Raw genomic sequence first — 13686 nt, 5'->3', positions numbered from 1 at the left:
CTGGGAGTATTGTTTGATGAAGAACTATGAATGACTTAATTATTCTCAGCAATACAACAATCCAAGACAATCCCAAAGGACTAATGATGAAGCATAGTATCCACCTCCAAAGAAATGACATTGTTTGAATACAAACTGAAGCATGCCATTTTTTTCTTTCTTTCATTTTTTTTCATTTATTAGAATCTTCTTGTACAAAATGACTAATATGGAAATGTTTTACATAAAATAAAACATTTTATCTGGGAGTTGAGGGAAGTCAGGAAAAGTAGGAAGCAGAAATGAGGAAGGAAGAAATTCCAGGCATTGGGCAAATGCCTGGAGTCTGGAGAGATGGCGTTTCAGGTAGGAGGAAAAGCAAGGAGGTCAGTGTGACTGGATTGTAGAGTTCCTAGAGCAGGAAGTAAGGTTACTAGAGGAGAAGACTGGAAAAGTAGGAGGGGGACAAGTATGAAGGGGTTTAAAAGCCAGAGGATTTTATATTTGATCTTTAAGGTAATAGGGAGCCACTGGAGTTTACTGATTAGGGTGTGGGGGGAAGTACATGAGATGTGCTTTAGGAAGATCTATTTGACAACTGAGTGGAAGAGGTACTGAAGTGAAGACAGATTTGAGGCAGGGAGACAACCAAGTGGCCAACTGTAATAGTCTCCATGTGAGGTCATGAGGTGGTGGCGATGTTAGAGGAGAGAAGAGGGGCTTATACCAGAGATATTATAAAGGTAGAAATAACAAGATCTGACAACAGATTGGATATGGGGGTGAGGATGCAGAGTGGAGGAGTAGAAAATGACATCTAGGTTTTGAGCCTGAGTCAGTAGGAGAATGGTGGTTTTGTCAATAGTAATGTGTAAAGTTAGGAAGAAGAGAGTGCTTGGGGGAAAGAGAATTAGCTCACTTTTGAATCTGTTGAGTTCATGATGTCTATGTGACAAATATAAAAATATATCATAAATCATTATGCTTAAGAATAAGAGAGATCTAAGTTAGAATGTTTTTAGGAAGATGAGAAGGATTGAGGAGAGATGATTGTTGAAATAAAAGAGGAAGGAGAAAGTGGGCTCAAAGGTATGAGTTGGGATTAACATTAATGAGGAATAGGGATGCCTCTTCTTCTGTAACAGGAGGAAAACCCGGGAGTTCATTCTAAGAAATAGAGGAGGGGAGCTTAGGTACCTAATGCCAAATGGTCTCAATATTATTGATGGAATAAAGAGACAAATTCATTTTCTGGAAGTGGAGCTGTTGGCAGTATGGTTTAGGACTTGAGGAGAGAGGAAAATATTTGGAACAGTGAATGTGTAGATTGTGAGAGGGAGTTCATAAAAGCAGAAAATAATTATCAAGCAGGAAAAGATAACCTGAATTACTTGCTATAAAATTTTATTGGGTGAAACCAGATCAATTTTGTGACTCAGGAATATTCAGCAGACTGCAAGCAGAAGTAATCAGACTAGGTGGCAGATGGGGAAGAATTCAGTCACTTTAACTCAGCTAGGAAAGAAAATTGTTGAATGAGATGAAGTGAGTCAAAAGTTCTTCACAGTTGCTTGAGGGGCCTCTTTGTGTGATTATAAAATAGGGCTTTTGGGCCTCACTTACAAAAGATTTGGAAATATGCTGACCAACCTAGAGCTATGTTGGCCTAGATGGCCTCATTCTAAATCAATTTTGAGCAACTTCTTCCTCATTATATTACCGTCCTTTGTCTTCCCCTCATGACTAATCACAGTATGGTGGAGTTGAGGTTGTGTCCCTAAGTAGGGAAGTAAATTAGGGTCATCAAAGAATCGATGATTAACTCTGGACCTTCACAGTCCGTATAACTCACATTACCAGTGAAGAACAAAGTTCAGGTTTGTTCTTCCACATTGTAACTGTACCTCATTGCTTTTTTGGTCTTGACTCCTTCTCTTGTCCATAGGTCTGAGGTTCCTATTTCTGTTAATCTCCCTTGAATTCAATTCAGATATTTATTAAATGTCTTTTATATGCAAAACAACTTCTTTCTTTGGAACTCTGTAGATCTATTACCATTGCCAGTTTTTCTTTCACTACAAAGTTCGTGTGCCAATCTGTGTTACTTGGATTCTTACTCCTATTGAGACTCAGAGTTTCTGTAACTTTGATGAGCTGTCATTACTTCTTCAGAATTTTTAGAAAAAAACAGTGTGGGCCAACATACCTCTAGGCCAGTCAACCTATCTCCAGATAAATAGATTCCATGTAAGTATATGTTGTACAATGCCACTATGTTCCAAATAATTGAATAATCACAGTTACTATACACCCCAATACATGCTGTATTAAGCTCCTTGGGCTAATGTCTTCCTTGCTACTTGCAGAATTTGTATTGTCTAAATTTGTTTACTGGTGGTGCAGAAAATTTAAGCTCACAAAATGTACAGAAGAGCCCCTAACAAGTAACCCATATAACTCCCCTGCTCAAAAAACTTAAGTGGCTCCCTGTTACTTCTAGAATGGAAATAGGACCTCCTCTTTTTAGAATTTAAAGTACTTCATAACCTGACTTACAAATGCATAAAGTATGGAGAACGATGAGGTCAAACTAGAGATCTTCTCTTGAGAAGGGAAATTTGACCTCAGAGGCAGGGGTGTGCCGGAGCTGGCTCCAACAGGCAAACACCAGAAATCGGGGCTTGATTTATTGTTTTGTTGATTTTTCTAGACTTAAGACAATGTTAATAATGTGAATAAACTTAAAAGTGTGTCATGCATACTTTTTTTCCTTTGAGAAATGGGTTGATCAACATTTAGTATCATATCCCTGCATATGGACCAATAAGACTTGATAGGATGGAACTCATGATTGGAATATGGCTCTGGAAAGGTATACTTCATTGAAAAGGAACAAAACAAATAAGGGGGAAGTGAAACATTAAGATGCATTCTTGTGAGAAAATGCAGGAAGAAAGAGGGAAGAGCATTTGATGGAGGATCAATTAAGTGAGAAGTATGCTACAGAACATTTGGACGAAAGGAGGAAATAGGAATTCAGGAGGCAAATTACAAACCTGGCACAGAGATGGGACACTTTCTCTTTTTTACTCTCTCTCTCTCTCTCTCTCTCTCTCTCTCTCAATCTCTCTCTCCCTCTCTCTCACTTTCTCTTTCTTTCTCTCTCTTTCTCTCCTCCCCTCTCAAATGAGATAGGATATGGAAAAGTGCTTTGTAAACCTTAAAGTATTATATAAATGCTAGCTATTATTATTATTATTATTCTCTGACAGAGAAGCTGTTAAATGTTTGCCTTGTCTTAAATTTAAGATGGAGGAACAGTTATTCTTGACAAAGTTCTGACCAATACGAATTAGCCAGCAACTGAAGTAGAAGCAACGGGAACTTTTGGAAGTAACCACTTTATCTCAGAATTCATAATGAAGGGGAGAAAGGCCAAGTATAGTATACCATTCACCCTAAGCTTTTTTTGAGGGTAGTGGGGTGATGATGGAGTAGATTTCAAAGGCTTCAGAGGAAAAGACAAGTAGGATCCAGGGACTAACGTTTGAGACTTTGCCACCATGACTAAGCTACGGTCTCATCCTGGAACTTCCCTCACTCTCTGGGGCCTCCTCAATTTGGAACTTCCATCTTCCCCTGGCCTTATCACCCGGAAACATATCTCTGCTACTCCAATCCCCTTCTCTCATTGGTGAGTTCCTCCAAGGGCCTCCATTTTGGGAAGGGGCCCAGGCAAGTCAAGCTTTAGTCCCCTCCACATTCTACTTCTGATTCTCTGGACTTTAACACTATGACCTAAAGTGGTTTGTTTCCCTTTACCCTCAGCCTTTTCCACTCCTTTTTACATGTTGTGTTCTCCCATTAAAATATAAGCTCTCTGAGGGTAGGGAATGTCTTTCTTTTTGCTTGTATTTGTATTATTAGCCTTTAGCATAATGCCTGGCTCACAGTAAGTGCTTAATAAATGCTTGTTGCCTGCTTGCCTAATAGTTAATCAATCAATCAATAAACATTTAGCAAGTGCCAAATATATGCCAGGTGCTATGATAAGTGCTGGGGATACAAAAAGAAGCAAAAGACAGTCCCTGCCTTCAAGGAGCTTAAACTCTAAAGAAGAACATAACATGCAAATATGTACAAACAAGCTATATGCAGAAAATAGGAACTTATTAGAAGAGGGAAAGCACTAGAATTGAGAGGGGTTGGCGAAGGCTTCCTGTAAAAGACGAGATTTTAGTTGAGACTTAAGAAAGCCAGAAGGATCATGGAGTTAAGGAGAGAGAGAATTCCAGGCGTGGAGGAGAGCTAGAGAAAATTCCTAGATCTTAGAGATGGAATGTTTTGTTTGTGGAATAGCCAGGGGGCCAGTGTCACTGGATTGAAGAGTGCACATTGGGGAGTAAGATGTAAGAGGACTGGAAAGGAAGTAGGGGTCTAGGTTATGAAGGATAGTTAAGGTCAAACAGAAGATTTTTACCTACAGGGTAATTTGACCTAAGAAAGGAGAGAAGCTTTTAAGAATGAAATTCTGAAGGCACAAAGGGAAATAATTCTGAAGGTGTGTAAAGGAGGAGCTGTCCAAAGACATAGGTGCTCAAGTACTCAAAGGAATACACGTCCTCCTCAATTGGGAAGTACCCTTCATTGGTGCAAGTGACAAGCCATCTCTCTGTACAACTCTCATCCTTATATTCCCCAAAGTGTGTTACAAGTCCAACAAGATGGAGGCCTTCCTAGATTTCTGCTAGCATAATAATGGCATAAGTGTGCCCATCCACCCCTCGTCCTTCATTCTCACCATGTGATCAGCCCATCTTCTCTTTGTGTTACAGAATTGTTTGATGACATCTTTTACTTGTTTTTCTTCCAAGTTCCCTGTTGGTTATATGTTTTAACATGCTCCCATCTGCCATGAGCCTTCCTATTGCCCTCCTTATGATTACCATCTTTAGTTCTTTGGAGGCAGTAGTGTTCCAGATATCAGAAAATATTTTGTGGTAATAATTTTTGAAAATCTTTTACATTTTTCTTCTCCTTATAGTCATCTTTCTGTTTTCATTCTTGAATGCCCTTGGGATGACTTTGCTTAGTTGGATATCTTGCCAGGCTTTAATTAGATTGGTTTTTCCCTCTACTGCTTCTCATTTTTTTTTTATGTGGCAGTACTGCTCATAATTGTTCATCATCCTTCTTCATAAGATTTTACAGATGAGTTTATACTCTAACCTGATGTTGTCTTTGGCAGTCATATCTCTTGATTTGGCAAGTAAGTCAAATGTTAGCTGACTAAAGTGCTTTCTGGGATCTTTTTGTCTTCTTATAGCAATTAATTTACATTGATTTAACTTTCAGATTTCCTTTGTGGTTCTGTGTATTTTATTTTGTGCACTTAAAACATTATCTTGAAAAAGGGTTCTTAGGCGTCACTAGATTTCCAGAGGGATCCGTAACATTCAAAAAAAATTGAAGAACCCCTGGTCTAAAGCATACTATAGATATAACAAATAGGTTAACATTCTCTCAGAACCTTTTGCTTAGTACTTTATATGCTGAGATGTCTTGTATCTGTGAGATGGACTAGCAGGTAGTTGTCCAGGACTATGACAGGCCCTAATCCATTGGCTAAATGTTAGCTTGTCTTTAGGGGAATTCTCTAGGATTCTATCCTTGGCTCCATGTTGTTCAACATTATTATCAATGACTTGGATGAAGGAAGCATTGAAAGAAAGCTCTTGACACTACCTTAATTTATGTATTTAAACACCTATGTGGTCACCTAGGGCATTTATATACCATGAAGTTTATAAACCAGATTTATCAAACCCTAAAGTAGCTAGGTTAAAATCAGTTAAAATGCTCACTATTCATTTTGCAACTTCTGACTCCTCAAGCTTTGTTTTTACCAGTACCCTCCTAGGTTATCTTATGCTATGACTTTAAATCACTACTACCAGCCGAATGTAACATGTGATTTATTACCCTCATCCTCCCTGGCGAGGTGGGTGGTTTTCCCTTAGAGATGACCCTTTGTTGCTTACTGTGTATGTGTAAGGAGACGTGAGTCCTGACTGGCTGAGAGAACACCAAGCTATGACACTGCATGAATGGAGAAGGGACTTCTTCAGTTTGTGGGAGACATGGTTCAACAGAGAATCTCAAGAGAGATAGGTTGAAAGAGAGAGGTGAGACGCAGACTTTGAATAGTAGATTGGAATCCCAGAGCCACAGAAATGGGGGGGGTGCAGCTTTCATCATATCTCTAGACTTCTAGCACCTGTGGCCCTAAAGAGCAGATTCACTTTGGTGACATCATTCCCTTTCTTCCTGGTTGAGTTGATATCTTGATCCCAACTATAGAGCTTATTTCCCTTATGTATTCATCAAGTATATTATAACTGTATAACTTCTCTGATTTCTGTTTACTGTTTTATTTGATAAATACGTGTAGCAGCTTTTGGTGGGAAGGGGCTGTGTTGGGGACTGTAAGCTAAGATCTGTCTTCCCTCTTGAGATCAGCAAAGTGCTTTTGTTCTGAACCTAGACTTGTACCCCTAGATTAGAGATATTGAAGGGGCGGTAGATCGATAATAATTCTAGCCTGATAAACCTCTTGGAGACTGGAGGAGAGATCACCCAGCTTTAGTGGTCATGAAATTTGCCTGCCCCTTCCCCCAGTTAAGCTGCTGGCAGTGAAGGCACAGCCCTCCTTTCATTTTTAGAAAGGTGGGCCAGATTCCAGATGATATCTGTCCTAACATTAGTAAAAACTAAAGCAATGCTAAGAAGCAGTGTAGTGTAAAGGGCACTGGATGTATAGTTAGGAGAGATCTGTGTTTGAATCCCAGCTCCAGAATTAGATATATAACCATACGTAAGATGCAACCTCTATAAGCCTTAGTGTTCCTATCTTATAAAATAGGGATAATAGCATTTCTCATTATCTGTCTCACAGGGTAGTCATAATAAAAATGCTTTGCAAACTTTAAAGGGCTTTATAAATGTGAATGATCATAATTAATCTTAAGAATGTTAGATACTTAGATACCCAACAAGAAATTAATGACCTAAAGGATAGAGCTATTATAATGCAAATAACATGTGTTGAAACAAATATTTTGAAGATTTAAGTTCCCATTTTTCTGGCTTCTTTCTACAAAATGCAGTTAGCTCATATTCCCTTTGGTTAGGTGTTAGCATGACATTTACTTTGGAGTTTATATAGTTTGCTGCTAATTAAGGCAAGAAAATTTCAGATAGCAGAAATTCATCAGGACACTTGGATATCCTAGAAGTTGCCTTGTTTTAAAGTCAAATAGTTGTTTTGAAATTGAAATTAATTTTTATGCAAGTTAATAAAGGTTTTGCTGAATCAATAAACTCTGGTAACTTATGTTATTATCGGACTACTAAAAATATAGTGGTTAGAAATATATTATCAATATCTGACTCACCCTCTGTTCTTCAGTGGAAAGTTAATCACTTATGTATGTTTAAAAGCAATTTTTACATCGATTTAGTCTAGGCAGAAGATACTCTGAAACAAGTCCCTGATTTATTTTCGATGGGTTTTGGCATCTCATTTTCTATTAGTCATGGTGATAAATGGAACATGTCTATTTTCATTAGCTGGCATCAACATTTAAATCTTAGCAAATGAAAATGCTCTCAATATCCACATCATCACTACAAAACAATTATAGATTATGAATAAGAGATGGTTTTATACTGGGAACTGTTCAACCAAGTACTGAAAACTCTTCTCTTGAAAGGGCTGCGAATATCTGAAAAAAACCTATGGTTTCTTTGTATGAATTTTACAAAAAAAGGTAAAGACTGATATTTTAAAAAGGCTAAATAGTACAAGGTAACACAGAGACCTTGCAAGGTATCATTGAATCTATCCACCCTCCCCCACCGCCACACACACACACACTATGAAGTGACAATAAGCAAAGGCCCAGAATTGAGGAGAGGAGCAGGCTGGATTGCCTTTGGAAGACTAAGAAGTTCTTTTAACAAACTTGAATGTGTGTCTATGTATTTGTACACATGCACATATAGCATATATATATATATACATATGCAATACATGTATATACATGTTGATATACCTATTCATAACACATAAATTAATAAATGTGCACACACATTTGTGCACATACATCTAGACATAACAAGATGATAAATGATGGTGAACAGATAGACATAGATAAATAGGTGATAGATAATGCCTAGATACACATAGATGATAGATGAGGAATAGATAGACATAGATTATAGATGATGAATTGACATAGATAATGGATAGATAGATGATAAATGATGAAGAGATAGAGGTATATGGATAGTGGATAGGTAGATGATCGATGGTAAGTGATAGATGATGAATACATAGACATAGATAGATAGATATAGATAGATTGAGATAGATCTTGGGTCCTCGGGATGTCTTGCAATCAGCATATTATGTACCAACAGAAACATCTGGAGCACCTCACCATCTACAGGGATTTGGCTCAGTAAATTTCACTTTATAAAATGATGTCTGATGCTTTTGTATTTGTCTTTCCTCTTATACAGTTTTCTTTAATTAAAATAATGGTGGTAGCAACTGAGACTTATATTCCATGTCATTTGAGTCTTACAACAACCCCGTGAGGCAGATAGCTTAATAAATATTACACCATTTTACAGATGAGGAAACTGAGACTTTGAGACACGAAGGGCACACACTCAAGGCACAATTAGAAGCACCTGACACACAATTTACCCAGATATCTTGACCCCAATTCCAATATGTAACAGTGTAGAATTTCCCTTTGGCATGTTGCAGACCAATAATGGCAGTAACAGACCAATTGGCAATTTTTCTCCAGTGGGTATTATCAAATTGCTGTCCAATGCAATGGATCCCGTTTATTCAAGACAATGACTTGCCCTGATTCTGTCCCAGGGAAATAGCATAGCCTTGAAACTGAGTTGAAGTCCATTTAACAAAAAGTAAAAAGCTCAGGATACATGGCACTCCAATCACACAATTGGGGTTTTACTGCAGGATATGAAAGAAAATCAGAGAATTACTAGCTGCCCAGCCAACCTTACCATGTAATAAGAGGGCTGTTTTCTCCAGGAGGCACTTAACTACCCCCTACCTCAAATCGTGGGCATCAGACGCCTCTAATTCCAAAGGGGAAAAGGCCTCGTGTTAACAATGCTTTTGTGCTTGGGACAATGTTTTTCTTGCCTACAAGCTGTTCTTTTGTTTGTCATCCTCCCTGGTCCCTCATCACCACAAATCCTGTTCACTATAATTTCCCTAGTGTTCAGGTATATTTATAGTGTTCAGGTTCTTTGTAGTTTTGTAAATCGTGGCTTAAAGTAATACAAAAACCGTCAGCAATATGTCACTGTATCATTTCTTAGGGTGTTTTTTAAAAGATGGTGGTTGGGGAGGTTTTTCCCCTCCAAATCTTATTTGTGTATTGCTTCTCAAGGGGTCTTCTAAAGATTTGTACGAACTAGCTAACAGTTTGGAGGTAGTCCCTTGAGGAGAAGCGATCAGGCACAAGGTGATTAGTCATAACAGTAACAATAATCTCCAAGATGCTTAACTGGTTATAGGACTTAAAGGCGAGGGGAAAAATCATTTGTGGGTTGGTATGTATGACAGAAAAGCAGGGGCATTTTGGCATAGTGGACAGTGTCCTGAGCTTATAGTCAAGAAGACCTAGGTTCAAACCTTATCTCTGACACTAGCTATGTGACTATAGGTAAGTAATTTAACCTCTGTGTGCCTCAGGCAACTTATCCACTAAGTCTAAGGAGGAGTTCCCACACTGGGAGTCTCCTACGCAGTGAATGTTATTTTATGACCATTTTTTGTATGTAACTTTGGAATGGGCTGCACATGTCATTAGAAGCCCACTTCTTTCTTTTCTATCTTGGCTAGGTCACTCACCCAACCTGTAGTCATGCCATCAGGCCAGGGGGGAAGAGAATCATAAAGTGCCTGGTCAAGTTGCTACATACAACCCACTCTCAGAAACCTGGGGTTTCTGTGGTGGAGAGCTATACATCTATTACAATAGATCAATAAATATAGTAGATACAATCTTCATTTCCCACCTGGCTATAGTCCTCTGACTTCCCCATCATGCTCTAGGAACCTTTTTGTCTTAGAAGTGCCCTTCAGCTTTCAAGACCACATTAACCCTTGGATTCACACTTGTTCAGTGCCCTCTTCCCCTGGGGCCCCTCTGTCTTTCTGGAGGGTGGAGATCACTCCTCTCAGAACCTCTATTTAAGTAGGATGCCCAGGCCAGCTATTTCCCGTGGGCTGAACTCCTCTATTCTTACCCCCCTACACATACCAGTACTCTACTGCCCCCTGATTTTCAGCTTCCTTTTGCATATTGTCTTCTCCCATTAGATTGTAAGCTCCTTAAGGGCAGACGCTATCTTTTACATTTCTTTGTATCACTCAGACATTTATTGGCTCACTGAAAGGTAGCTTCAGAAACTATTGGTGTGCTTCCCATTTAAATGGATCAGCCACCACGACACCATTAACCTTAATCATGAAATATTTACTAAACATAATGCAAGGAAAGAATAAATATAACATGACTATACCCATTAAATTGAGTCATATTTTCCCAATAATGTCCATGTGGGAGAGTGGGCACAAACTTACAGAAATCCTATGAGTAGAAAAACTCATGTTCCTGGAACAACTCATAGTTCTGGACTACAGGCTTTGGTGTCATTGGTCTCCTTAGGGAGTGATCTGTATAAAAAAATCACCCACTGGATGGGCTGCTTATAGATATTCCATTGAACTCTAAGGCAATATTACTCATTATTAAGGCCAGAGTAGTGCTCCTAAGCCTGGGTCCTCTTGGGTAGGCTCTGGGGAGTATCCCCCTCTCAAGCCATAGATGGCAGAAAAGGGCAAGGCAGATGAGCCTCTCCCTTCCTTAGCCAGCTCTGTTAAACTGTAATGGACTTCTCTTCTAATCTGCTACCAGAAGCAAAACTTCTCTTCCAAGCTCAGCCCCCAACAGTAAATGCAGAGCCAATCTTCCTTCAGTCATCTCAGCACAGGGGCATTGCAGGCTCCAGGCTCTTCTCTCAACTCTCTCAGTTTAGTTGCCTCTAGATGAGCCATCTGCACAGCTGAGCTTGGTTTTAATCCTTTCCAACAGCAAGGGGACAGTCTTAATTTTCTTCCCCATTTATTCTTCAATCTTTTCCTTGGCTTTTCTGCCTGCTCTGCCTATTTAGTTGCTAACCGACCTCCCTTAAAGCAGACTCTCTTGGTGCTAAGTAACGTACTTCTATCTTAGGGTGAGAAAACAAATTTTACATTTCTCCACTATATGCCACAAGGAGGTAATATACAGTTGTCTCATAGTCGTCAAAAAGTTATATTTTCAGGGCTTCCTAGTAATTCACTCCCAAATACTCAAAATAGGCATATGTAAATTAGTGGCTGAGAAGCAAGATATTTTAGCCATCTTTGCCTTCAGTAAGTAATTTCCTCCAAGGGGCTGCTTTCTCTCAGATCCTTCAGTGTTTCTGTTCCTTTCCATGAATAGGGGCAGTATGTATGTCATACATGTGTATTACTAAAACTTGTGTCTAAACCAGGCAGGAGGGGAGCTGTGGCCTAGTAGAGAGAGGGTCCAGGACTAGACATCAGAAGATCTAAGTTCTAGCTTTGTTCCTTACTAGTCTTGGGATCCTGGACAAGTTCTTCAAGCCTCTGGCACATCTGTGAAGTGGGAAGGATAAGACCTGTACCACCTAGCTCACAGGGTTGTTGTAACGCTCAAATCAGATAACGGATATAAAAATGCTTTGTAACTGCAAAGTGCTGTATAATTGGTGAGATGTGGTTATGATGTCAGGCAGTGGCTAATGGAAGCTGATGCCCCATCCACACTTGATTTCTGCTTCTTCAGAATATCAGACAGAGCCTTAGCTTGAGTGTTTTGTTTTTGTTTTCATCATTCCTTTTTTTCACAATTTCCCTGTAATGCCTTCCCCCTCCTTCCCCACCCTCACCCAGGAGTATGAGGAAAAGGGGCCCCAAAACACACCCTGGCTCATGATAGGTGGTTTATTTCATATGTTCAAGCCCAGACTCATCTAAAAACTGTCCGTGACTTGAACCTTCCCACCATCCTGCAGAGAGCTGAAGGAGATACAGGATGAGAATGGGGATAAGGAGTGGATCTGTTAGCTTATTGGTATTGGAAATCACCAGATCAGAAAACTTCTACCAGTTCAGGTTGACATCTCTACAATTTATAGTCTTGGAGAGCTGCCTGTAACACTGAGAAGTTAAATGATTTGCCAGAGTACCACAGCCAGTGTCTGTCAGTGGTGGCACTTCAACCTGGGTCTTCCTGGCTTTGAAGCCAGCTCTTTATCCACTATGCATTGCTCTCAGGGAGATGGGAGTGGTACTCAATTCTATCCTATCTGTTCCCACATCTTGCTTTCTTAGGATACTGTAATAACTCCAAATTCAAGAAGACATCAGATCTTTGTGACTTAGTTAACCTGCCCTGTAATTACAGTTGCCCACAATGCAGACAGTTAGAAATGCTAATCAGAGGCAGAAGGGAGAGCCTATGCCCAGCATTTTAGATACTCATAATCACAGTCAGAAAACCTAGATGAACAATATCTAACTGTGGGAAGCAGTTTGCAATATTCACCACCAGGGAGAGGAAAGGAAGAGAAATCTGGGACTGTCTGATCAGTCAAGCCAATGGGGAGCAGTGTCAGCACTTCCTACTTTGCCCTTTAAAGAGTTATAGATAAGTTTTATACCTCAAAGAAGAAAGTTGTGTGAACCCACATTATTTGGTTTTTAAAAATTTAATAGTATCTTTTTACAATTATACATGAGGACAATTTTCAACATTCAGTTTTTGAAAGATTATGAGTTTCAAATTTTTCTCCCTCCCTCCTTTCCCATCCCCTTCTACAAGATGCCAACCAATCTGATATAAGTTATATGTATGCAATTATGTTAAACATATTTCTACATTAGTCATGTTTTTAAAAGAAGAAACGGAACAAAAAAACCACAATCCCCCTCCACCCCCCCCCCAAAAGTGAAAACAATATGCTTTGATCTGCATTCAGACTCCATCAGTTCTTCTCTGGATGTGGATAACATTTTCCATCATGAGTCTTTTGGAATTGTCTTGGAATATTGTATTGCTGAGAAGAGCTAAGTCAATCATAGTTGATCATCACATAGTGTTACTGTTACTACGTACAATGTTATCCTGGTTCTGCTCTCTTCACTCAGCATGAGTTCATGTCAGTCTTTTCAGTTTTTCTGAAATCCTCCTGATCATCATTTCTTTTTTTTTTAAATTTTAAACTTTCTTTATTATTCTTATTTTTTTCTGTTTTCTATGTTTTCATGTTTTTTGGTAAGATTTTAAATTTATTTTAAACTTAAATACAAAATAAGAAAGAAAAAAAACATTGCCATGTACACAGCAGAACACGAGAAGATTCGATATAAAACAATACATTTCCATTTCAAGAAAACCTACTCATCATTTCTTATAGCACAATAGTATTCCATTACATTCATATACCACAATTTGTTTAACTATTACCCAATTGATGGGCATCCCCTCAATTTTCAATTCTTTACCACCACAAAAAGAGCTACTA

Source organism: Trichosurus vulpecula, chromosome 4 (genome assembly GCF_011100635.1).
Source record: "Trichosurus vulpecula isolate mTriVul1 chromosome 4, mTriVul1.pri, whole genome shotgun sequence".
NCBI classification, from domain to species: domain Eukaryota; kingdom Metazoa; phylum Chordata; class Mammalia; order Diprotodontia; family Phalangeridae; genus Trichosurus; species Trichosurus vulpecula.
The sequence above is the reverse complement of the archived record's forward strand: the minus strand, read 5'-3'. Positions refer to the sequence as shown.